The sequence below is a fragment of the Thalassophryne amazonica genome, chromosome 3 (assembly GCF_902500255.1).
Source record: "Thalassophryne amazonica chromosome 3, fThaAma1.1, whole genome shotgun sequence".
In the NCBI taxonomy this organism is placed as follows: Eukaryota; Metazoa; Chordata; class Actinopteri; order Batrachoidiformes; family Batrachoididae; genus Thalassophryne; species Thalassophryne amazonica.
Window position 1 is genome coordinate 60,738,055 of NC_047105.1, and position 24,352 is coordinate 60,762,406.

Genomic DNA, 24,352 nt, shown 5'->3' on the forward strand with positions numbered 1-24,352 from the left:
GATGACCCTTCACTGCAAATGAGGTACACAGACAGAGGCCATTAAAAGACAGATATGTTTAAGTGAAGTGGGTAGAAAGAGTGCACAACTAGTGATGGCTTCAATATGTAGGCTTATTGGAGTCCCATTAATGACCTACCATTAAGATTGGTTACACAAGAGGCAGACATATAGACATACCAGTGAATATGTGATTCAAATGGAAAATACTTATGTATATAGTACATGTATAATTAAAACAGAACTCATGAGATGTTGTTGTAACTATATACAGCATGCAACCAACAGTGATTTACCTCGGAGGATACCAGGTGGGCTGAGGCTTTTCTAGCAGATGTCAGTACAAACTACTGATGGAGAGGAAAAAGAAATAAATGCATTGATATAAGTTAGATTTACACAAATGATTTTATTTTTTTTTCTGTTATAAATACACATAAATGACAGCCCCCTGTGACCCAATCTTGGATAAGCAGTTGAAGATGAGTGTGTGTATTATAAATTAAAGCTGTATCTGAGTAGTGACTTTGTGTAAGTCAGCTACAAAGAAACCTACCTTTTTCTGGGTGCCTGTGCATAGTGGAGGGGAGCTCTGCCTTTTATATAGCGTGATAGAAGCCCTCTGCACATGCCCAGCTCTATTTGGTCATGTCGCCTCACATTGTCCTTGTTGAGTGGTTCCTACCTCTATTTGTCATACTATGCATTTCATGCCTTTCAGTGGTTAGTAGAGGAACGCATACATACATATATATACATAAATAATACATATATATATATATATATCGTATATTGTTGTATATGTTGTGCTCTGAGAAGGCATCTCTAGAGAATGTTGGTAATTCTCCTTCATTGTTAATATGTGAGTAGTATACATAAGAGGTGCCCAATTTGCACACACAAATACTGCATGCAGATAAATACACAGCATGCATTTGCACATGAATTGCTTCAGTTGTTGTTCAAGGTTAAGGTGGAAGCAACGTTTCAAAGATGTGACTAACACATCTTGTGTTTTATGGCTCCTGGCACCACAGTTGTCATTTGCTGTGTGTTGGAGAAGCTTTAATGTCAATGATATTCTGTTTCAGAGTCATTAAGAGTCAGAAGTTTTTTAAAAATAAAAAAGAGTGCCATTGAGCTTTAAAGAAAAGGAAAGATTGCCAAGAGATTATTTGTCACAACAGCGCCAGCAGCTGTTATTACACCAGCTTTTAAAGGAAACACATGGGAGAGCAAGACAAACTCCAAATGTGGCACCAGTAAGTGATGGGTTGCAGCTTGACTTCCTTCAAAATCTATGTTATGCAGTCCATCTCACATTTCAGCAATTGTTTGTTTTTCTTTAGAATGTGTGGCTCATGATGTATGTGTAACCACATGTACAAAGTACCAAGTATGTCATAAGACAGAGGAAAGATCTGGTCAATGATGGCACGTATAATAAGCAGCCAAATGCTTCTACCAAGACTGTGGCACAGTGCCGGAACAATTTAGACTATTCCTAAACAGCTATTGGGCACTGTGCATCAGTAAGATGATCTCCTGTCAAATGTGAAGAAGAAGAAGAAGAAGAAATTCTAAAGTGCTTACCCCACAAGATATAATGAGCTTGTGTCTTCAACAACCACGTGTTACACGATACCTGCTTCAAAATCTTCTGTCTTATTAGGGCAAAATTCAAATATAGAAGCAGCCTTGTGTTGATGCTCAAGCCAAATGCCACATGCTCAAGAGGCTTATTGTGTTTTTTTGGCCTTTGATCACCCTCTGTCAAGTTTCTTCATTTGTCAAGGAGCAACAACTGTGCTCAGGATAACAAACCAAGGTGAGTGTTGAGTAAAACTGCATACTTGTAACTGACTGCAAAAGAGATGGATAGTACATTTACACTACATTTACATTTAATGAAATACATATTTATATGGACATGCTTAACATTGTGAGTACATGTATTTTTTTTGTATTGCATGCATTTTTAACAGTTTGTAAACTATGAATATAGTATGATTGTGAAGTCTTAAGCCTGCAAATTGTTAGTACTTTGTGTATCAACTAAAGTAATAATTGTATACACTAGTTGTGTAGGTTATTTTGGAAACCCTGTTATGTGATATGGGATTTGTATTGTAGGGTGACAGTTGTTCATCCTATTCATTCTTTTGTGCTATTGCTGCTTGCAGTTTCAGCACCCATGCATTGTACAACCCCTGGCAAAAATGATGGAATCACCGGCCTCGGAGGATGTTCATTCAGTTGTTTAATTTTGTAGAAAAAAAGCAGATCACAGACATGACACGAAACTAAAGTCATTTCAAATGGCAACTTTCTGGCTTTAAGAAACACTATAAGAAATCAAGAAAAAAAGATTGTGGCAGTCAGTAACGGTTACTTTTTTAGACCAAGCAGAGGAAAAAAATATGGAATCACTCAATTCTGAGGAAAAAATTATGGAATCACCAGTGATGCCGGTAACGCATTACTTAGTAACGCGTTACTCTAATCTGACCACTTTTTTTAGTAACGAGTAATCTAACGCGTTAATCTTTCCAAATCAGTAATCAGATTAAAGTTACTTCTCCATGTCACTGTGCGTTACTATTATTTTTCATTGTGGGTCGATAGCAGCATTAAACTTGGTCCGTGGGCAGGAAGTCGGGGTTCGACTGAACTGCACACTTTAAGCGAGCTGTGAGCTTTTCATCCACAGTTTTTTGCAGCTGCTCGACTCATCCTCACCTCTTAAAGCGCGGTGATCAGCACACCTGCACTGAGCTTTACAAAGACATTTTTATACTTTTTTTCCTCCTTTATTTAGAATTCTGAGCTGAGCTGCTCTGTATCGTCTCGTTAAAACAGCTGATCTTCCGCGACGCGTCAATAACTAACACTATTTTCCACTCAAATGCACCTAAACTCTCTTTCTGAGGACCACATGATGTGAAAACGCATAACGGCGAATCCAGATGGAATGGGGGCGTCGGGCAAGGATGTGCCCCCCTCCCCCACAACACCCCTAGATTAAAGGTCCAGTTTTGAAGCCGTTTTTTTACTACAACTACTAATATTGCTTAAAATAATAATAATTTCGACAAGTAAAATGTTTAGACAGAATTTAAATGTTAGAAAAATGTTAGAATTTAATAGTTACATTTATAAACAATGTAGGTTTGAAATTGCAAGTTTTACTGTTACAGTGCTGTCAACAGTTAAATATGAGGTCAAGAAAGAGGTCTTTATTTTACTTTTTATAAAACAAGTATTTATTTTCATTGAAGTCAAGAAAGGGTGACTATAAAGTGAGTTTTGGCAAAACAGGTATCATTGTCATGTTGACGTGGGTTGTTGTCGGCAGCTGGGGAAAGTAACTAAAAAAGTAACTAGTAATCTAACTTAGTTACTTTTACAATTGAGTAATCAGTAAAGTAACTAAGTTACTTTTTCAAGGAGTAATCAGTAATCAGTAATTGGATTACTTTTTCAAAGTAACTGTGGCAACACTGGGAATCACCCTGTAAATTTTCATCCCCAAAATTAACACCTGCATCATATCAGATCTGCTCGTTAGTCTGCATCTAAAAAGGAGTGATCACACCTTGGAGAGCTGTTGCACCAAGTGGACTGACATGAATCATGGCTCCAACACGAGAGATGTCAATTGAAACAAAGGAGAGGATTATCAAACTCTTAAAAGAGAGTAAATCATCACGCAATGTTGCAAAAGATGTTGGTTGTTCACAGTCAGCTATGTCTAAACTCTGGACCAAATACAAACAACATGGGAAGGTTGTTAAAGGCAAACATACTGGTAGACCAAGGAAGACATCAAAGCGTCAAGACAGAAAACTTAAAGCAATATGTCTCAAAAATCGAAAAATGTACAACAAAACAAATGAGGAACGAATGGGAGGAAACTGGAGTCAACGTCTGTGACCGAACTGTAAGAAACCGCCTAAAGGAAATGGGATTTACATACAGAAAAGCTAAACAAAAGGCATCATTAACACCTAAACAGAAAAAAACAAGGTTACAATGGGCTAAGGAAAAGCAATTGTGGACTGTGGATGACTGGATGAAAGTCATATTCAGTGATGAATCTCGAAATCTGCATTGGGCAAGGTGATGATGCTGGAACTTTTGTTTGGTGCCTTTCCAATGAGATTTATAAAGATGACTGCCTGAAGAGAACATGTAAATTTCCACAGTCATTGATGATATGGGGCTGCATGTCAGGTAAAGGCACTGGGGAGATGGCTGTCATTACATCATCAATAAATGCACAAGTTTATGTTGATATTTTGGACAACTGAAAGGATGTTTGGGGATGATGAAATCATTTTTCAAGATGATAATGCATCTTGCCATAGAGCAAAAACTGCAAAAACATTCCTTGCAAAAAGACACATAGGGTCAATGTCATGGCATAGGGTCAATGTCAATGAGAAGATCTGATTTGATGCAGGTGTTAATTTGGGGGATGAAAATTTACAGGGTGATTCCATAATTTTTTCCTCAGAATTGAGTGATTCCATATTTTTTCCTCTGCTTGGTCTAAAAAAGTAACCGTTACTGACTGCCACAATCTTTTTTTCTTGATTTCTTATAGTGTTTCTTAAAGCCAGAAAGTTGCCATTTGAAATGACTTTAGTTTTGTGTCATGTCTGTGATCTGCTTTTTTTCTACAAAATTAAACAACTGAATGAACATCCTCTAAGGCTGGTGATTCCATAATTTTTGCCAGGGGTTGTATTACAAACCAAAGATAATCTATGTCTTTGTCACTCTGCAAAACAACATATTACATATGAACATTTTTTTTATGTTGTATTAGAGTCGCTATGGTGTCATAAGGGTTAAGCTTCACATTATAATACTGTGCAGTCTTGTAGCGCATACTCACTGTGTTGTAATTGCACTATTTGGGCATCTTCATGTAAAACATTTAAATTTGTTCTTATGATATCAATTAGAGTTTAAAAGTACCTTCTGATCAAGTTAAGAGTTGGAGCTCAGGATGGCGTTTGTCCCAGCGGTTTTGCTAATGAACACAAGCGTGAGTTAATTTTGTTCAGCACCATCTTATAAACACAAGAGGGTAACTTCACATTGCAAAGTTGCATGCTCCTAATATTACCAGCTCATCTCAGCATCTACGTATTCTGTAAACTATACAACACCCTGACCCCTTCACCAACACAAACTGTATAGGCCTTAAAAAATGACTTAATTATTTTAAAATTGTAACTGATACATTCTAAAAATATCACTAAAATGTAAAAAATAGCCATGTATTGTTTTGTCTTGACAATGTCACAGGAAAGTGGAGAAAGTTATCCCAACATGCACTGGGGTGAAGGAAGTGAAGTGATGTTGGCACACCATCCCGGCACTCTTAAAACAAGGTATGAAACCTTTTCAATTTCCAGGTTTAAGTACACTAGTGCAGTGCCTGTTTGTATTCCAATTGAGAGCTTAAGTAGGTTTTTTTTTTTATGGATGGTCGTATGAGGCTGTGTTTGAAGATGGGATGTACAGTAGTGTTCAGAATAATAGTAGTGCTGTGTGACTAAAAAGATTAATCCAGGTTTTGAGTATATTTCTTATTGTTACATGGGAAACAAGGTACCAGTAGATTCAGTAGATTCTCACAAATCCAACAAGACCAAGCATTCATGATATGCACACTCTTAAGGCTATGAAATTGGGCTATTAGTAAAAAAAAAAGTAGAAAAGGGGGTGTTCACAATAATAGTAGCATCTGCTGTTGACATTACAAACTCAAAACTATTATGTTCAAACTGCTTTAGCAATCCTGTGAATCACTAAACTAGTATTTAGTTGTATAACCACAGTTTTTCATGATTTCTTCACATCTGCAAGGCATTAATTTTGTTGGTTTGGAACCAAGATTTTGCTCATTTACTAGTGTGCTTGGGGTCATTGTCTTGTTGAAACACCCATTTCAAGGGGATGTCCTCTTCAGCATAAGGCAACATGACCTCTTCAAGTATTTTGACATATCCAAACTGATCCATGATACCTGGTATGCGATATATAGGCCCAACACCATAGTAGGAGAAACATGCCCATATCATGATGCTTGCACCACCATGCTTCACTGTCTTCACTGTGAACTGTGGCTTGAATTCAGAGTTTGGGGGTCATCTCACAAACTGTCTGCGGCCCTTGGACCCAAAAGAACAATTTTACTCTCATCAGTCCACAAAATATTCCTCCATTTCTCTTTAGGCCAGTTGATGTGTTCATTGGCAAATTGTAACCTCTTCTGCACGTCTTTTATTTAACAGAGGGACTTTGCGGGGGATTCATGCAAATAAATTAGCTTCACACAGGCATCTTCTAACTGTCACAGCACTTACAGGTAACTCCAGACTGTCTTTGATCATCCTGGAGCTGATCAATGGGTGAGCCTTTGCCATTCTGGTTATTCTTCTATCCATTTTGATGGTTGTTTTCCATTTTCTTCCATGCGTCTGTTTTTTTTTTTTACCATTTTAAAGCATTGGAGATCATTGTAGATGAACAGTCTAATTTTTTGCACCTGCGTATACGTTTTCCCCTCTCCAATCAACTTTTTAATCAAACTACGCTGTTCTTCTGAACAATGTCTTGAACGTCCCATTTTCCTCAGGCTTTCAAAGAGAAAAGCATGTTCAACAGGTGCTGGCTTCATCCTTAAATAGGGGACACCTGATTCACACCTGTTTGTTCCATAAAATTGACAAACTCACTGACTGAACGCCACACTACTATTATTGTGAACACCCCCTTTTCTACTTTTTTTTTACTAATAGCCCAGTTTCATAGCCTTAAGAGTGTGCATATCATGAATGCTTGGTCTTGTTGGATTTGTGAGAATCTACTGAATCTACTACTATTATTCTGAACACTACTGTACAACGAGATGTACGTACTCTTACATAGTTTTAACAGACAAAGTGTGCATTTGTTAAGACATAGAAGAAGAAGAATGAAAATAAAGGTTTCAAAATGAAGGTTTTGAAAATTATTCCCCAAATTTTTATAATAAAGGATGCACATCATCATGCCATGCCCAAGCCATATCCTAAAGCTGAGGTCGATGTGACAAACAGCCAGAGAGATATGTGAGCCACTCACACACACACACAGATGTTTCTTGCTTTATAGATAGATTATTATGAGTATTTCCCAGTGTGAGTTCTGATCTAACCTTTTTCCTCTGTAATATGATCTATGTGATTTCAGATGTACAGTCAGGTCCTTAAGTATTTAAACAGTGTCACAAGTTTGGTAATTTTGCCTCCATACAAGGAGTTCAAATGAAACAATGAAGATGTGTGTGTAGTGTAGACTTAGACTAGACTTAGTTTTAATTCAAGTTGTTTAATAAAAATGCCACATTAACAATTTGGGGATCACTTCCATATTTATACATATAGTGGAGTGGAACAAAGGAGGATTTCTGAATAAGAATATAGGTCAAATCTAAGCTCCAGTCTCCCATGTGCCTTCTGGCAAACTGTAACTGAAATGTTGCATCTTCTTTTTGCCAAAATCCTTCTCTGTTCCACTCGATTATGGTGCATTTGGAAAGTATTCACAGCGCTTCACCTTTTCCAGTTATAGTAAGCTTCTGCGATTTGAAGCGAAACGTCCTCGTGTCAAGCAACCCAGTCCAGTCGAAGATTCAAGTTTCTCTACTATGGAAACCACCTGGAGAACTGAGAGCCTACTCAGAAACATTTTCCAGTTATGTTATTGCGTTAATCCATAATGTGTGAAATTCATTTTTTCCCTCAAAATTCTACATACAATAGCCCATAATGACACTGTGAAAAAAGATTTTGAGATTTTTGCAAATCTCTTAAAAATGAAACCTAAAAAAAAAAAAAATCACGTACATATTCACAGCCTTTGGCATGAAGCTCAAAATTGAGCTCAGGTGCATCCTGTTTTCCACTGATCATCCTTGAGATGTTTGTACAACTTAATTGTAGTCCACCTGGGGTAAATTCAGTTGATTGGACATGATTTGTAAAGGCACACACCTGTCTACATATAAGGTCCCACAGTTGACAGTGCATGTCAGAGCACAAACCAAACATGAAGTCAAAGGAATTGTCTGTAGAACTCCGAGACAGGATTGTGTTGAGGCATAAATCTGGGTAAGGGTACAGAAACATTTCTGCTGCTTTAAAGGTCCCAGTGAGCGCAGTGGCCTCCATCATACATAAATGGAAGAAGTTCAGATCCACCAGGACTCTTCCTAGAGCTAGCCACCTGTCTAAACTACGAGATCAGGGGAGAAGAGCCTTAGTCAGAGAGGTGACCAACAACCCGATGGTCACTCTGTCATAGCTGCAACATTCCTTTGTGGAGAGAGGAGAACCTTCCAGAAGGACAACCATCTTTGCAGCAATCCACCTGTATGGCCTGTAAGGCCTGTATGGTAGACTGGCCAGACAGAAGTCACTCCTTAGTAAAAGGTACATGGCAGCCCACCTGGAGTTTGCCAAAAGACACCTGAAGGACACTCAGACCATGAGAAACAAAATTCTCTGGTCTGATGAGATAAAAATTGAACTCTTTGGCGTGAATGTCAGGTGTCATGTTTGGAGGAAACCAGGCACCATCCCTACAGGAAATCATGGTGGTGGCAGCATCATGCTGTGGGGATGTTTTTCAGTGGCAGGAACTGGGAGACTAGTCAGGTATGAGGGAAAGATGAATGCAGCAATGTACAGAGACATCCTGGATGAAAACCTGCTCCAGCACACTCTTGACCTCAGACTGGGGAGGCAGTTCATTTTTCAGCAGGACAATAACCCTAAGCACACAGCCAAGACATTAAAGGAGTGTCTTCAGGACAACTCTATGAATGTCTTTGAGTGGCCCAGCCAGAGTCCAGACCTGAATCCGACATCTCTGGAGAGATCTGAAAATGGCTGTGCACCAACGCTCCCCATCCAACCTGATGGAACTTGAGAGGTTCTGCAAACAGGAATGGGCAAAACTGCCCAAACATAGGTACACCAAGCTTGTGGCATCATATTTACAAAGACTTGAGGCTGTAATTACTGCCAAAGGTGCATCAACAAAGTATTGAGCAAAGACTGCAAATTCTTATGTACATGTGATTTTTTTAGTTGTTTATTTTTAATACATTTGCAAAAAAACCCAAAAAAAAAAAAAAAAACTTTTTTCATGTTGTCATTATGGGGTGTTTCCTCACCAGTCTCCTTGCACTGTCGCTCAGTTTATCATAATTGCCTACTCTAGACAAATGTACCATACAATTGGTATTTCTTAATACAAACAGTAAATAACGTCCAACACATATTCAGTGACTTGGAAATATTCATGTGTCCATCCTCTTACTTGGCCGAAGAAAACTGGCTGTAAAAGTGATGGTTTGTATTCACAATAATACTTTTATATATATAGTTTGTCCAGTCACTTATGGGCTCTGAAAATCAAGGCACTGCGTATAAAAATAGCTGTAATTCATAAATGGTTAATGTGATATTTTTGTTCAACCCCTTGAATGCATGCGACATTACAGGAATATCTAAATGGATTTTTTAAAGTTCCACTGTGGTGGTGTACAGAGGCAAAATTTCAAAAAAGGTGTTGTATACAAAGTATAGACAAATGGATTAAATCAGTCATCATAATTACAAATATCTGTCTCAGAGTTCAAATGCAGACATGACAACACCGCTGCACGCCTCACCACACTGCAACCTGTACGTGCCACAGCAGATACTAAGTAATACTTAAAGCTACGGTATGCAGGATTTTGAGACATTAATTACCAGAAATGGAATATGGCATTCATAACCCTTCGTTAGTGTGTAATTATGTGCAACAATGAATCAACATCTTTTCATAAGTTTAGTTATGTTGATACAGTAGCTCAAAAGGGACATACTTACTCCACCTTTCACATTTCACAGTGTGGCTGGAAGACTAAAGAATCAGTGGTTGCTCCCTTATATACTGTCTACTGGTGGCTAACAAGTTTCAGAAGCCTCGTTTTTGTGAATTGGAGGATCGTACATATTGTTTATCACAAGAAAAGGCAAGAGAGCATGAATTCCCATCACCAAAGGAGCAAAAACCTGAAGGCAAAAAAAATAAACTAAAAATTCACCCCCACTGGACATGTTCCCAGTTAGTTCTTCCTGTAAACCTCAAAACAGAGAATTCCAGGGGGAATTCTCTTAAAATATCTGAGCCACTCCAACTGGCTTCTTCATTGTGAATTAGCAGAGGTACTACTCTGACCATCTTAAAGATGTCAGAGCTCCTCACCCAGGCTCTCATGGTGAGCTCATCCAACTTGTGAGGTAAACTCATTTCAACCACTTGTACATATGATCACGTTCTTTTAGTCACCATCCAGAGTTCATGACCTGAGGTGAGGGTTGGAATGTAAATCAGTTGCTAAGTTTCTTCTGGCACCAGCTTGACACTTCAAACCACCATTACTGTTAATGCTGCTTCAAAGTGCATGCTGAGCTCATGTTTCACTTTTCTTCTCACTCGTCTGGAAGGAGCCCAATTTGGAAGGAGCAGTTCATTATTTTGCTCTTTTGCGGTACCGTGTTTGTTGATTTGGAGGTGCTGATTGTTATAGATATATATAGTTATATACAAGGTTGGGTAGAATTACTTTGAAATGTAATCCAAAACTAATCAGATTACAAGTAATCCAAATGTTGGTACATACATACATGTAATCCACATGCATTCTTTCAAAGTAATCCTACCCAACCTTGGTTTTATATATATAGATACATTCGTTCGACCACAGCACATGCACACCACATTTGCACTGCACTCGCATAGGAAACCCAAGTGAACGGTGGTTGAGATGCAGTCGTACATTTCACTGAAGTTGCAACATGCGTACTGCAAGTCTGTACGCAAGTCGGACCATTCGGACTGTGGCCGAGAGACCGTACAAAATGTTTGGCCACGTTGAATCCTGGCCAAATATTTAGATCGAGCCAGCCTTCACTCTACAGGCCGAATAAGGGCGAATGCCCATTCAACCCACACTCGGCCAAAGTCGACGCGTAATCCAAAGACCTCCAACAGCAGTCGCAGTGCACTTACAACAACTGGGCCCATTCGCGTGGCCAGGTTGAATGTAGTGCACATGACACCATAATTAACGTGCGGTCCAGGTGGCGAAAGCTCGCAGGGCGGTCAAGTTACAGTGTGACGGCTGTGATACATTGAGGGATATTTGCCATTCCATACAGACTTCAACATACAATGATGATGAACACTTACTTTCACTTTTGATACTCTGTGTGCTTCTTACCCTGTGTGCTGCTATACAATGCTGCTGGAACCTCAATTCTCGTGAGGGAGCCTTCCCAAGGGATCAGTAAAGTTCTATCAAATTCAGTCTAATCTAACACGAAATGGAGTGATCAGTTCTGACAACTGCTTACATCACTTTTAACCATGAGCAACCAAAATGCTCCATCTCACTTCGTATCAGTAAACTACAGTAATTTGCCTCCTTGTTGAAAACTTAGATATTGTGGAAAAAATGCCCCCGTTTTCACAAATACACAGCACACTCATCAGAGGCTAAACACTACTTCAATAGTACCATGCAGTCTTCAAACCTGTCAGTCAACAAAGGAACACAGAAAAATCAGAATACTTCTATATCTTGAGCTTGATAATTTTATGAACTATAGTCACAGTATTGAACCAGAAATAGATCATTTTACAGTCACCATATTTTTTTATAGTTTCACTGTAGCAGGAGGCTGAAATGTATCTGACCTGTAATTAACAAAGGCTCTCAATGCAATTACAATAGTAGCAAAGGAACGAATGTGACAGCGGCTAAATTTGCTTTAAGTCGTAATACGACTACGAAGAAATCCAAAGCATATTAAGTACCACCTTTTATAACTTCATCCCACCACAAGAGAATACTTTGAATACACAATCTTAAGTGTCATCTCTCTTTTGGAAGGACAGAAAGCAAAGAACATAATTGAGTATAATTAGATCTTAAATTAGCTCTTGGCTCAACACTCTGGGGATGTTTGAAACAATGCGCCTGCCCAATACCTGCCTAGATGCTGTAACAGACTTTCATGTTAGCATGCAGATGTTGATCATAATCTGTAAAAATATCCTAGACTCCACTCTGAAAAGTGCAGACTGCTGATAATTTTGCATAAAGTTGTACAAAGGCATGTCGTAATGTTAGTTACCTAACAGTGATGCTCCTGCTCACGCTGCCTAGGTTCCAGACAAATAGTTTCAAGAATTGCCTCATGTGTCATTTAATGATTGTCTGTTTTATCAGAAGGTACAGAGTGACACCAGTTGTGACAATAAAAAATGATGCCATCGACTGCCATCCATTCAAGTCACGCTTGGTGACCTTTAGACAGGAGACCAATTCCAGTTTGGTGTCCTGAGGTTTGAGTATAAAAGAAACTCTCCCAGCCTTCTCAGAAGTCTTGGACTGACAGGCAGACAGAGGTGAGATCTAATTCGATTTTTGCAGCATTCAATAATTTTAAATGTTCCATTAAACTGTTTTATGTTCCTAAACAATTTAAGATTTTTTTAAATTACTAATATGACAAATATGTTAAAACTGTAAATCATCATGTGTTATAATGTGTACGAGGTCTGTCAATAAAGTAACGGTCCTTTTTATTTTTTTCAAAAACTATGGATTTGAATCACGTGTGATTACATCAGCCAACCTTGAACCCTCGTGCGCATGCATGAGTTTTTCCACACCTGTCGGTTGCGTCATTCGCCTGTGGGCAGGCTTTGAGTGAGCACTGGTCCACCCCTCTCGTCTTTTTTTTCATTGTTCAGGAATGGCTCAGAGACTGCCGCTTTGCTTGATCAAAATTTTTTCAAAAACTGTGAGGCACATCCGAGTGGACACCATTCGAGAAATTCAGCTGGTTTTCGGTGAAAATTTTAACGGCTGATGAGAGATTATGGAGTGTTACTGTCGCTTTAAGGACTCCCCATGGAGCTGCAGGGAAACACCTCCGTTGGAAGCATTACAGGACAAGTTTGAACATGCCCAGCTGTTAAACAATTTCTCGGATACTCACTCGACTGAAAGCCATCGAAAACCGCCTGAATCTTACGAATGGTTATCAACACAGAGGTGTTTTGCTGTGGCGCCGCGCCATGAGCGGCTGGGTGCCGACGTGCGAATCCGTCCGCATGTCTTTCATTACAAAAACATTTCCTTTAACAGTGGAATGTCCGGATAAACTGCTGATCCCGAGCTCTTCTGAAACTTCTCTGTTCTCTCACGACATCCTGGGTCAACAGAGGCTTAAATTTGGAAGTTTTCAGCTCGAAACAGGCAGACGACGGTGGCTCGGAGCGCGGCGTGCCCTGCGGCTCTGTGGGGAGTCCTTAAAGCGACAGTAACATTCCATAATCTCTCATCAGCCGTTAAAAATTTCACCGAAAACCAGCTGAATTTCTCGAATGGTGTCCACTCGGATGTGCCTCACAGTTTTTGAAAAAAATTTGATCAAGCAAAGCGCCAGTCTCTGAGCCTTTCCTGAACAATGAAAAAAAGACGAGAGGGGTGGACCAGTGCTCACTCAAAGCCTGCCCACAGGCGAATGACGCAACCGACAGGCGTGAAAAAACTCATGCATGCGCATGAGGGTTAAAGGTTGGCTGATGTAATCACACGTGATTCAAATCCATATAGTTTTAGAAAAAAATAAAAAGGACCGTTACTTTATTGACAGACCTCGTATATCTTTATGCTGCTGTAAGATTGACTCTGTGAAAATTTTAAAGTGTACTTTTGCACCATCACTTCATACCCTGTTATAGCCAATACTACTGACGATGTTGAATTCATTGACTTTACTCGATAGCATTTTCTGATCATGTAACCTGAGCACAAGATGTTATTATCTCTGCACTCTAAAACACAAAAATGTTGTAAAATGTCGCTTGTTGACCTGCAGATGTGATCTGTGAACTTTGATGTCATTTGATGTGAAGTTACTGATAGCAGATTTAATGATTTCTGATGTTGCTTTTGCTTGTCTTCTAAGTATCGACACTGCCCTGCCTCAAACGCATCATAAAGGTAGGTGCACTTGGTCATTTAACTTTTAAAAATACAGTTTACCCGATTCATCAAATAATTTTTTTATTTTAAATAATTGCCATCAGTTGCTGGTTTCTGTAAATTTAAGATCTTGTAATTAGTCGTTCACTTTTTCTTTTATTAAAATCAAGTCTGAATGTTTTGGTTTGTTTTTCCTTACCTGATATAAAGCGACTATGAGTGTAGATCGAGATGTGGAGTGTTTTGGCGCTGTGGCCATTTACCTCTGTAAACCTGAAAGGGAGAGAATAGAGTCTCAAAACCTCCCATTTGACAGCAAAACAGCATATTATGTGGCAGAGCCCAATGAGGGGTATGTGAAGGGGAAACTAGTGAAGAGGGAATGTGGCAAAGCCACAGTCGAAATGGGCAACTACCTAAATGACTGACTGTAGTCTGACACATTTTCAGTCATGCTGCACATTGTTGGTACTAACTTTCCATTATACTCTGCAAATGACCCGTCACAGTAAAAGAAGACAATGTCTTCTGCATAAATCCTCCAAAGTTCGATGAGATCGAGGACATGGCCACGATGACTCAACTCAATGAACCTTCTGTGCTGTATAACCTCAATGAGTGCTACTACTGAGTGATACTTCATAATAGATTCTGTGTCCCAACAGACCTACACTGGGTTGTTTTGTGTCACTGTGAACCCCTATAAGTAGCTCCCGGCACCGCTGGACTGATAGTATTGCACACCGGGCATTTGCCCGGTGTCCTGATGGCCTACTGGCCTGCGGATTTTTTATTTTTTTTTACGAAGTAAAGCGAGCTGTGAGCTTTTCATCCGCGTTTTTTTTTGTAGCAGCTACGACTCGTCCTCACCTCTTAAAGCGCGGTGATAACAGCACACCTGTACTGAGCTTTACAAAGACATTTTTATGCTTTTTTCCTCCTTTATTTAGAGCTGAGCCGCTCCGTATCTGCACGTTAAAACAGCTGATCCTCCGCAACGCTTCAACAACTAACACTATTTTCCACTCAAATGCACCTAAACACTCTGAGGACCACGTGATGTGAAAACACAATAAAACTTTCTTACCTCTAAATCTGGTCATGTTTTCTGCATAAATAAATGTTATCCATTCTTTGTGCTCAAACGCCAAAGCAGGGGCGAATCCAGATGGAATGGGGGCGTGGGGCAACGAAGTCCCCCCCTCACAACACCCCTAGATTAAAGGTCCAGTTTTGAAGCCTTTTTTTACTACAACTCCTAATACTACTTAAAATAATAATTTCGACAAGTAAAATGTTTAGAGAAAATTTAAATGTTAGAAAAATGTTACAAAGAATTTAATAGTTACATTTATTAACAATGTAGGTTAGAAATTATAAGTTTTACTGTTACAGTGCTGTCAACAGTTAAATATGAGGTCAAGAAAGAGGTCTTTATTTTACTTTTTATAAAACAAGTATATATTTTCATTGAAGTCAAGAAAGGGTGACTATAAAGTGAGTTTTGACAAAACAAGTATTGTCATGTTGAGGTGGCAGAGGGTTGTTGTGGGCAGCTGGGGAAAGTAACTAAAAAGTAACTAGTAATCTAACTTAGTTACTTTTACAATTGAGTAATCAGTAAAGTAACTACGTTACTTTTTCAAGGAGTAATCAGTAATCAGTAATTGGATTACTTTTTCAAAGTAACTGTGGCAACACTGGATACTGGTATATAAACCCTCCTATTGGTGCATAAACTGGTAGATCTGCCATTTAGTCATGATTGATTGTGGCCTGGACCAATGAGGTGAGAGGCAGGCCAATTACCCCTGCATCTCGGGCCTCAGTTGGGCTACACAGTGCGCCAGTGCCGTACAGAGCGATAACGAGTGATATGGATGGTGGCAAGAAGAGGAAAGGTGGCGTTGAAAGAGCCAGGTAACAGAAGAGAGTAGCCCTTCAGGCAGATGCTGCAAAATGTCTTAAAATAACAGACATGCTTGCTTCGCGTGGACGCGGAGCATCCACATCTGTGGCAGCCTCACCAAGCGGCAAAGAAGAAGTTCAACAGGTGGACGAGGCGGGGACTACTACGGCCATGACAGTAAGTGAAGGTTAACTTCAGCTATTAACTGATGAACAGCAACCTAACTTGTTCATAAATCAGACATCTGTGTGTGAGAGAGACATTCTGATCTTCTGGTCCGAAGTAAAGTGCTGTCTAACTGGGTCACTCAGATATGAATTAAGGTTGGATATAATTTTCGCTTGTGCTAACTCTGCCAGTCACGTAACCTAGCCTAGCAATGTAACCTGTGCAAATGGTGTGCATGGCTAGCTACCATGCTGCCGCCGCCAGGTTGTTTCTTTATTCTTTGTTCTATTTGTGTTACGGTTGTGCGTCGGTCATACGAAGTATGCCGTTTTGTACAGTGGCGTGGTATAACGGCGTCCCTGTCTAAAATGTATTTTCCCCAAGTCCTGGCATAATTTCACATACCTAACATTTTATTTTAAATTGAGTCATTCTCTAAGTTGATTAGCAACACAAATTGGTAATAAAAGAAATCCTTGATGTTTCTTGTAGCTTGTAGTGAGATAGACAACTGTCTCCATCTTGTGGCCTTTTTGTGTATTGCAGTTTCAAAAGTTCAACCTTTGTATCCAGTCATTGGTTCAGTCATCCAGTCATTTCTTGCTTTATATGATGAATTGTATCACACAAGTAATGATATATTATTTATAGTATAGCCTACAGTATTTCTATAACAAATGTTTTTATATAATTTCTATTTCTAAATTTAAGTAACAAGGCTGAATGAAATGACGGCTTATTATGTCTAAAAAGTAATGTGACCTACTGTCAATAGATCGTACTTTTGATAAGCCTATGATAACTGTATTTTGGGAGAACTTTTCATAATGCTTCTTATAGTGTTAAAATGTATGTGTCTCCTGGTGCACATTGATCGGTTAAGGGACCAAAAAAAAAAAAAAAAAAAAAAAACCACTGTCACAGCAGGCTTAATTTTTTTCCCCTTCGATACCTGGTGGTGGCCTGGTCTTGGTTAAAAATGCCCGGCCTGAAAAATTTCCCCAGTCCAGCCCTGGCTCCCGGCGTATGATCCAGTGGTCATAGCAGGATAGAGACAAAAAGAGGGTTGAAGCTCCACCCCACATCTTCATCTCTGATAACACCCATCAGTTCATGCTTCAAGGTATGAAATAATTTGTTAGCAGTTACTTACAGCATGTTGTTGGCTGTGCATTGGACTCGATGGTGACTACTAACCTTGTAAAGTGATGTAGAAAGTTCGACCACATTACACCCATTTTGGCATCCCTTCAATGGCTTCCTGTCCCAGTGAGATCAGATTTTAAGGTTCTGCTACTAGTCTATAAAACTGTTCACGGACTGGCACTTCCCTACCTAGCTGACTTAATTAAACCTGGGCTTTGCGTTCTCAGGGTGCAGGACTACTTTGTGTCCCTAGGATGAATAAAAAGTCTGTGGGTCATAGAGCTGTCTCTTATCATGCCCCTGTTCTGTGGAATGATCTCCCTGCGTCAATAAAACAGTCCGATTCTGTCGAGATTTTCAAGTCCAGACTTAAGACGCACTTATTTTCCCTTTCGTATGGCTAGCATACTGGTATAGTATAGTTCTACACTTTTTACTCTTAATTAATTTATTAGTAATTGGAGCGGGCTGCGGTCTCAACTTAACCTAAATTCTGGGTCTTTAAGTGAAGCTTAGCGCTAGTGGCTGGTGATCACCTTAGTATTTCTTCTGTTTTTCTTGTTGTTTAATGCTGGCAAATTATACTGTATTTCTTGTCTTTCTGATGCCTGATTCTATTTTTTCTCTCTGTTTAAGGTGCAGCTACATCCATAGATGAGTGTGGTATTTGTGCTGGAGACCCTCCTGTCCTGTGCACCAACAACATTTCCTGTATATTTGTTTTGTGAATTCTGTAATTTATGTCTGTAGCATGGCACAAGCAGAGGGTCACCCCTTTGAGTCTGGTGTGTTTGAGGTTTCTTTCTCAGAGGGAGTTTTTCCTTACCACTGCTGCTCTGGGGGTTAGTAAGGTTAGACCATGTGAAGCACCTTGAGGCAACTCTTCTGATCTGGCGCTATTTAAATGAAAATAAATTGAAATTGAATAGATGATAAAAGGAATCCAAATCATCATCACTAGTTAGTACAATAAGATGTTATACCATCACCAAGTTTTATTAAAGGTGGTTGATAATTTTCTGCTAATCCTGATAACTCGATTGGATAGAACTTTATTATACTAATTTTACTAATCCATGTGTAAGCAAGACCTCTTTCAACCACCGCAGTCTACAAAAAATGTCTTGATTTGAAAATAAAATTATTTTACAATGTTTTAGAACATACCCTTTTGTATCTGTTCATTCTGCAGACTGCCGTTGACATCCTGGGCTTCAGCACAGAAGAGAAGATAGACATTTACAAGCCGACTGGAGCTGTGATGCATCATGGCAACATGAAATTGAAACAGAAGCCGCGTGAAGAGCAGGCTGAGCCTGACAGCACTGAGGGTAAATATTAACATAAAGTAACTTCCAAAATGTCATAGTTGTGAAGGCGGGCTACCATCAGTAACATGATGTAATCATCTCAAAAGCCATCTCATCAGTGCAGAGCAACAACAGGGACTTGAATTGCTGATTTACATACAGTAGTTCTTTTCCATCTGAAGCAAACAGTGTTTTGAAATGGCAAGTCATGGCACATTAGTGCCATGACTTGCCATAAGAGTGAATGGAACAAATGCTGTCTTTCACCTTTTGCACCATGCTCATGTTCATGATGACCTATGACCATGGTCATAGGTCATCAAACCTGTGGCCTCTGCTCCTCTAACATCTATTAATATGCCTGCAAAGACACTTTATTCAGATTTGGTTCCACAGTTGCAAATGATTACACCATATAGTGGAACTCTGAAGTTTATTACCAGAAAACAACAGGATTGTTATGTGTCGACGCAGGTTGAGGAGCGGACCTGCGTCAGACGGAACCCAGCGCAACAAATAACCAGAAAGCGGTTCCAAAAACAATATATTTATTTCACCCACTGGTGCATAAAAAGTGTAAAAACAGAAATAGCGTCCTTCTGGTGGAGTGAAGGCTGGCACGCTCTCCAGCGCCCAAAAGGATCGAAGCCCGGCGCTCCTGGACCCACTACCACCGCCAAACACCCCCCAGGTGGACACGACAAACCGACTCTCTGCGAAGCATAGAAGAGGTGAGGTAAGTTAGCAGTTACAACTAATATCCTTCAAAAGACACACACTATCAGCAACACATACAGGTCTGTATTTTAAGCTTTATGCAAATAAGCAGCTTCTCACAACAGGTGGAGGACCACTTGTCCGCATGCCACAACAGTGAGAAGCGAGCTGCACAATCCTCATCACAATTCAAGTATACTGCGTAACAAAATACCAAGTTACTATCAACAATCAGTCAAACACTTAATCACCTTTGATGTGTGCTGACAGCATGTGTCCCTCACCCTTCCTTGCTTCATGGGCTCGATGTGTCAAACCCAGGCGCGGTCCTCAGTGTCTCACAAACGAACATCACAAGGTTGAGTTCCCGGCAGTTCTGCTTGAATCACACATGACTTAAATGCAGAACGCCATCCAATTATCTGCTTCAGCTGAAAGTCTTTAAGGTTGCATGTGAGCACCATTCACAGGTGCTACACATGATGTTGATAAGGGTGAAGGATTCTTCAGCCAGCACCTTCTCCACAGACAAATCAGTTCTCATGCCACCTGGAGAGCAAAGAAAAGAAAAGAACACCAAAATATCCAGCCACACCCCCCAACACACAACAAGGATATTAGTTAAAAAAAAGCCATTTATTTCAGTCAGTCTTCTGTGGTTATTTTTTAAATTCAATTCACTTCATTTATATAGTGCAACAAGACCTTAAGTACCATACGAACAAGCATGTCTGCATTTTTAAAAATTTTATTTAGGATAAATTTTATTGCATGTTCCAAGAAGGTGCAACCATCAATACATGCATAATGAAGCCAGTGGGTCTGGTTCCGGTTTTCCAGGGTATTTCCTTCAAGAAGTATTTCCAGATTCTATTGGGGCAAATTACGGAGCAGACCCAGAAGGAGGGCTTATACTCTTAATTCCACCTCACGTGCTGGTGGATGATGATGGATAACACAGTTGTTCTTGTCATGATATTGCTGAAGCTGAATCCAGATGCAAACACACAAAGGCACAGGGAAGCACTGATGTAAAATAAATGTATTTATTGCCATGAACTGCAGAGAGTCCACATCAGCAGGCACCATCCAAGGACAACAGAGGAGAAAAACACACAGTAAATCAGGACAAAATGAGTAACAAAAATAAACAAAGCAATAAAACATAGCAGAAATACAAATTCTCTCTACTGCATATAGTCACTGAGCCACAATAGGAGGCGCACAATTATTATTTGCCATATTTTGAAATGCTAGTTGCACTGTAACTGGTACACTAAAAATACATCAAATAAATGTAAATGAGACAAATAATAAATGCACATCTTGCAACACAATCTTGCTGATTTCACTTCTCTAAAGCAGCAAACAGCAACCATGGTGGATATCGTCCTGGTTCTGTGTTTGCAGGGCATCGTATGCTTCAGTATTTCAAAGTTCCTCAAATTGGACATGATAGTCATTAAACATGTGATTGCCATCATCACCTTTATGTTTCTTGATTCTTTCATTTGTCCAGGAACAGTCAATAAGGCCCCATCAAAAAAACATTATCTTATTATCCCTGCTCACAAGCCAAAATCGGCCCCCATCAATTTTTGGCGAATTTCATTATCATCGGCTCAGCTGGTGCATGAACTGATGACCAAATGGTCCCCCCTAAAAAATTGGTCCGCTCTGCCTTCACTGCGCATGCACCATTTCTGTGCATCAGCTGCGGTTCACAGATTATCACCTCGTTTCTGCTTAAAATTGCACTTCAGTCATCATCTATCTTAGCAACAGATATCTGAAGCTTTTGTACAACAATCATTTCCACATGAATTCATTATTTCACAATAAAAGATGGGGGAGCAATCACAGCGCCACAGCAGCATGTCTGAGTCTGAATCTCTGAGTCTGTGTCTCTACACCCAATGCAGTCAAAGGGAATAATATGATTATTAACCATCAGATGACAAAGTAAAACTTCTTAAATCATTCTGAAGTCAGTTTTAAGCAGAAATGAGGCAATAATTGGTGAATCGCTGCTGATGCTCCGAAATGACGGATGCACAGTGAAGGCAAGGCGGACCGATTTTTAGTGGGGGGGGCCTTTTGGTCGGCAACACCGGCATGTCCACTAGGTGGCAGGTGTGCTTTGGCCAAAGATGGCCATTGACAAACACACAGTGAGCTGCTCCATGTCACTGACACACACTATGCATGTTTATCACGCTACTAGTGTGCAGTACACTGACTGTTCAACATTGAAACTAGATTTATTTAAAAAATATGATATTTTCAGTTCCTCACTTGGTATGCAGGTACTGTATGTGTTGCTTTTCAGATTTGAAATGACATATGTACCTGTTTCGAAAAAAAAAAAAAAATCCACCCTCCCACACCACTTTTTTCTGATGTCAAGGATGATAAACTAATGTTTGTTTATGGGGCTTAACTCAGTAAACATAGACATCAATAACAACTAGCAGTGCCAACTGCTTCTAAGTCCTTTGTCCACACCACAGCTGGCTTGTTGAGCAATCAAAATCGGATTAAAGTGGATGTTAAGCACTGTAAAGAGTGGGACCAGAAATATCATTGATTGAGGAAAAAAAAAAAACCCGGATGTTGATGACTTAATGCATTGTCGACTGATTTTTACTATGTGGTAGAGGTAATTGAGCTAGCAAAGAGAAAGGACACAGGAAGGCTGTTCTTCTTCATATACATTTGACAGTGTAGATGCAAGGAGGGTACAGATATACTGTGGGGATGATGACTAATTGAACACAGATGCACAGTGATTAACATAATTTAAAACGTGAGGAAAAACAAGATGGGCTAGTGCAACAACATGACACCAAAGGGAGCCAGAGTACAAAGAGAGAAAGGGAGAGTGAGAAAACACAGTGGCAGGAATACAAAGAAAGACAATAGACATCTCAAACAAAAGAAGATTAGAAATAATCCGAAACTAAACAGACACTTAGAAATTAAAGAAGAACTAAAGACACTTACAGAATAAAACATAACTAAACAGACATTTAGAAACTGAACCAGAACCACAATACACTACAGTTCACTAGAGGGAGGCAGAGGACACAAACAGACAGGAGAGACATGAACCATGACAACTGTACTTATCCAAATGCCTTGTTTCTACTTACCATACTGTCTGGTATCTTCATCAATAAATTATGTGCTTTATTACCACAGTTCAGTAATTTGGTTCATCTTGGTTGTTTGCATTTTCATTAGAGGCTGACAAAATCACCTACTAGATGACAGGCCGTGTAATCAATATCCTTTTGGATTTTTGAGACCCTGAACTAGGTCTGGGGTGGGTGCAAAAATGTTGGCAAGTGAAAGCCTATGGTACCCCAAACAACATCCTTTTTTTCACAAGCGTGACTTTTGAGTGTTAGTGAGAGCCGCTGGCACAAAATATCAACATGCGTCAAGTATATGTTATTTAAAAAATAAAAACAATACAGAAAGCATGCAATTGACTTTTAAAAACACTTTCATCAGAATTTATGGATATTATTGTTAAATATGCAAAAAAAAAAAAAAAGGTGATCAATTACTCCATTTCACCATCACTTCATCAGAATCTTCTTCACTGCCCTTATCTAAAGTATTGCATCCAGTGATGTTATGACAATCGTGTCTGGCACATTTACACAGATCTGTGCATGGAATATTGTTTTACAGATGTACATATGTGTGCATCTCCGCATTTATTTTATTTATTTATTTTTACAATTACCAATGCAAGTTCCTTTACACAATCATGTAATTGCATAAAATCCCAATTGTCATGAAATCAATTAGCCATGAGATACGGTATTCCAATTATGCAATTGTTGAGTAGTAAAAGATATGTATATATAGGACAGAGGTTCCCTGCGCAGCAAAGCATCTAAAGTGACAATTTCCATGAATTCAAATGGCCATGAGATGTGGTATTCCAATCATGTAATTTCTGGAGAATAAGTACATATAAATAACTAAACAAATGAATGAAAGAAGGCTGGAGGTTCTCCTACATGTCTAGCAGTAAAGCATGGAAAAAAAAAATCACTGCAGTATTACTATGAATTAGAATCGTCAGATCATTAGAAAATATAAGGCTGCGTGTGATCATTTGTTTCATTATGTCAATTGACGCATCAAGTATTTGTCTATTCTAATTTCTTTGAATATCAATGAGTCATACATACTGGAACGAACAACAGAATTTACACAGAAAGAAACAATATAATCTTCATTGTTTTGTATCACCATGACCACCACATTATATTAATACTTCACAATCTTCAAAAACAGCCACCCAAGTAGACAAAGGCAGAGATACACAGTAAGCGAGTCTCAGCATTTGATTCATCATGTATAAAATTTATACACATTGGCACATAGACATTCAGACAGTATACACACAGATGGACACACATACACATATTAAGCACACATACAGAGAAAGATTAGTAGGTTAGTTAGCAGATAGTGTGAAGTGAGTGTGAGAACCTTAGAAAGTGTTTGTGTGATAGTCTGTGTAGTGAGTGTTTGAGAGTGTGAGGAAAGAAGAGACAGGGATGATGGAGGCAGCTGTTTATCCCACTCTTCACAAGCTGGACAAACTCTATCTTCATATGCCAGCAATTTCTGTGCTGTGTGAGAGGGTCTTCTCCAAAACTGGAGAGGTCGTAAAAAGAAGAGGAACAGACTGAAGCCTAACACTGCTGAAATGATCCCGTTTTAAAATAATAATAAAAAAAAAAAATAAAAAAGTGAAGCTCACAAATCCCCATCATTTTGTACAATTATTTTCATAACAGTCCCTAATTGCACAAGTATTTCCCAATTTATATCTCAATTACATACAGTATTTTATGATGGCACAATCACATTAGAACAAGTATATTATTAATGTCTTTAAATGAAAATATAGTCAAAAATTTCAAGATGCACATAGAACCTTTATTATTAAACATACATAACGCT

General features: G+C 39.2%; 1 long non-coding RNA gene across 1 annotated transcript; it reads left to right on the forward strand.

Annotated features, from left to right (window-relative positions):
- The first annotated feature begins 5,330 nt into the window (after positions 1–5,330).
- On the forward strand, positions 5,331–18,669 carry LOC117506830. The gene is made up of 3 exons (XR_004559558.1): positions 5,331–5,402; positions 12,350–12,525; positions 18,572–18,669. It is a non-coding gene; the product is annotated as an uncharacterized LOC117506830 (long non-coding RNA).
- The last annotated feature ends 5,683 nt before the right edge of the window (positions 18,670–24,352 follow it).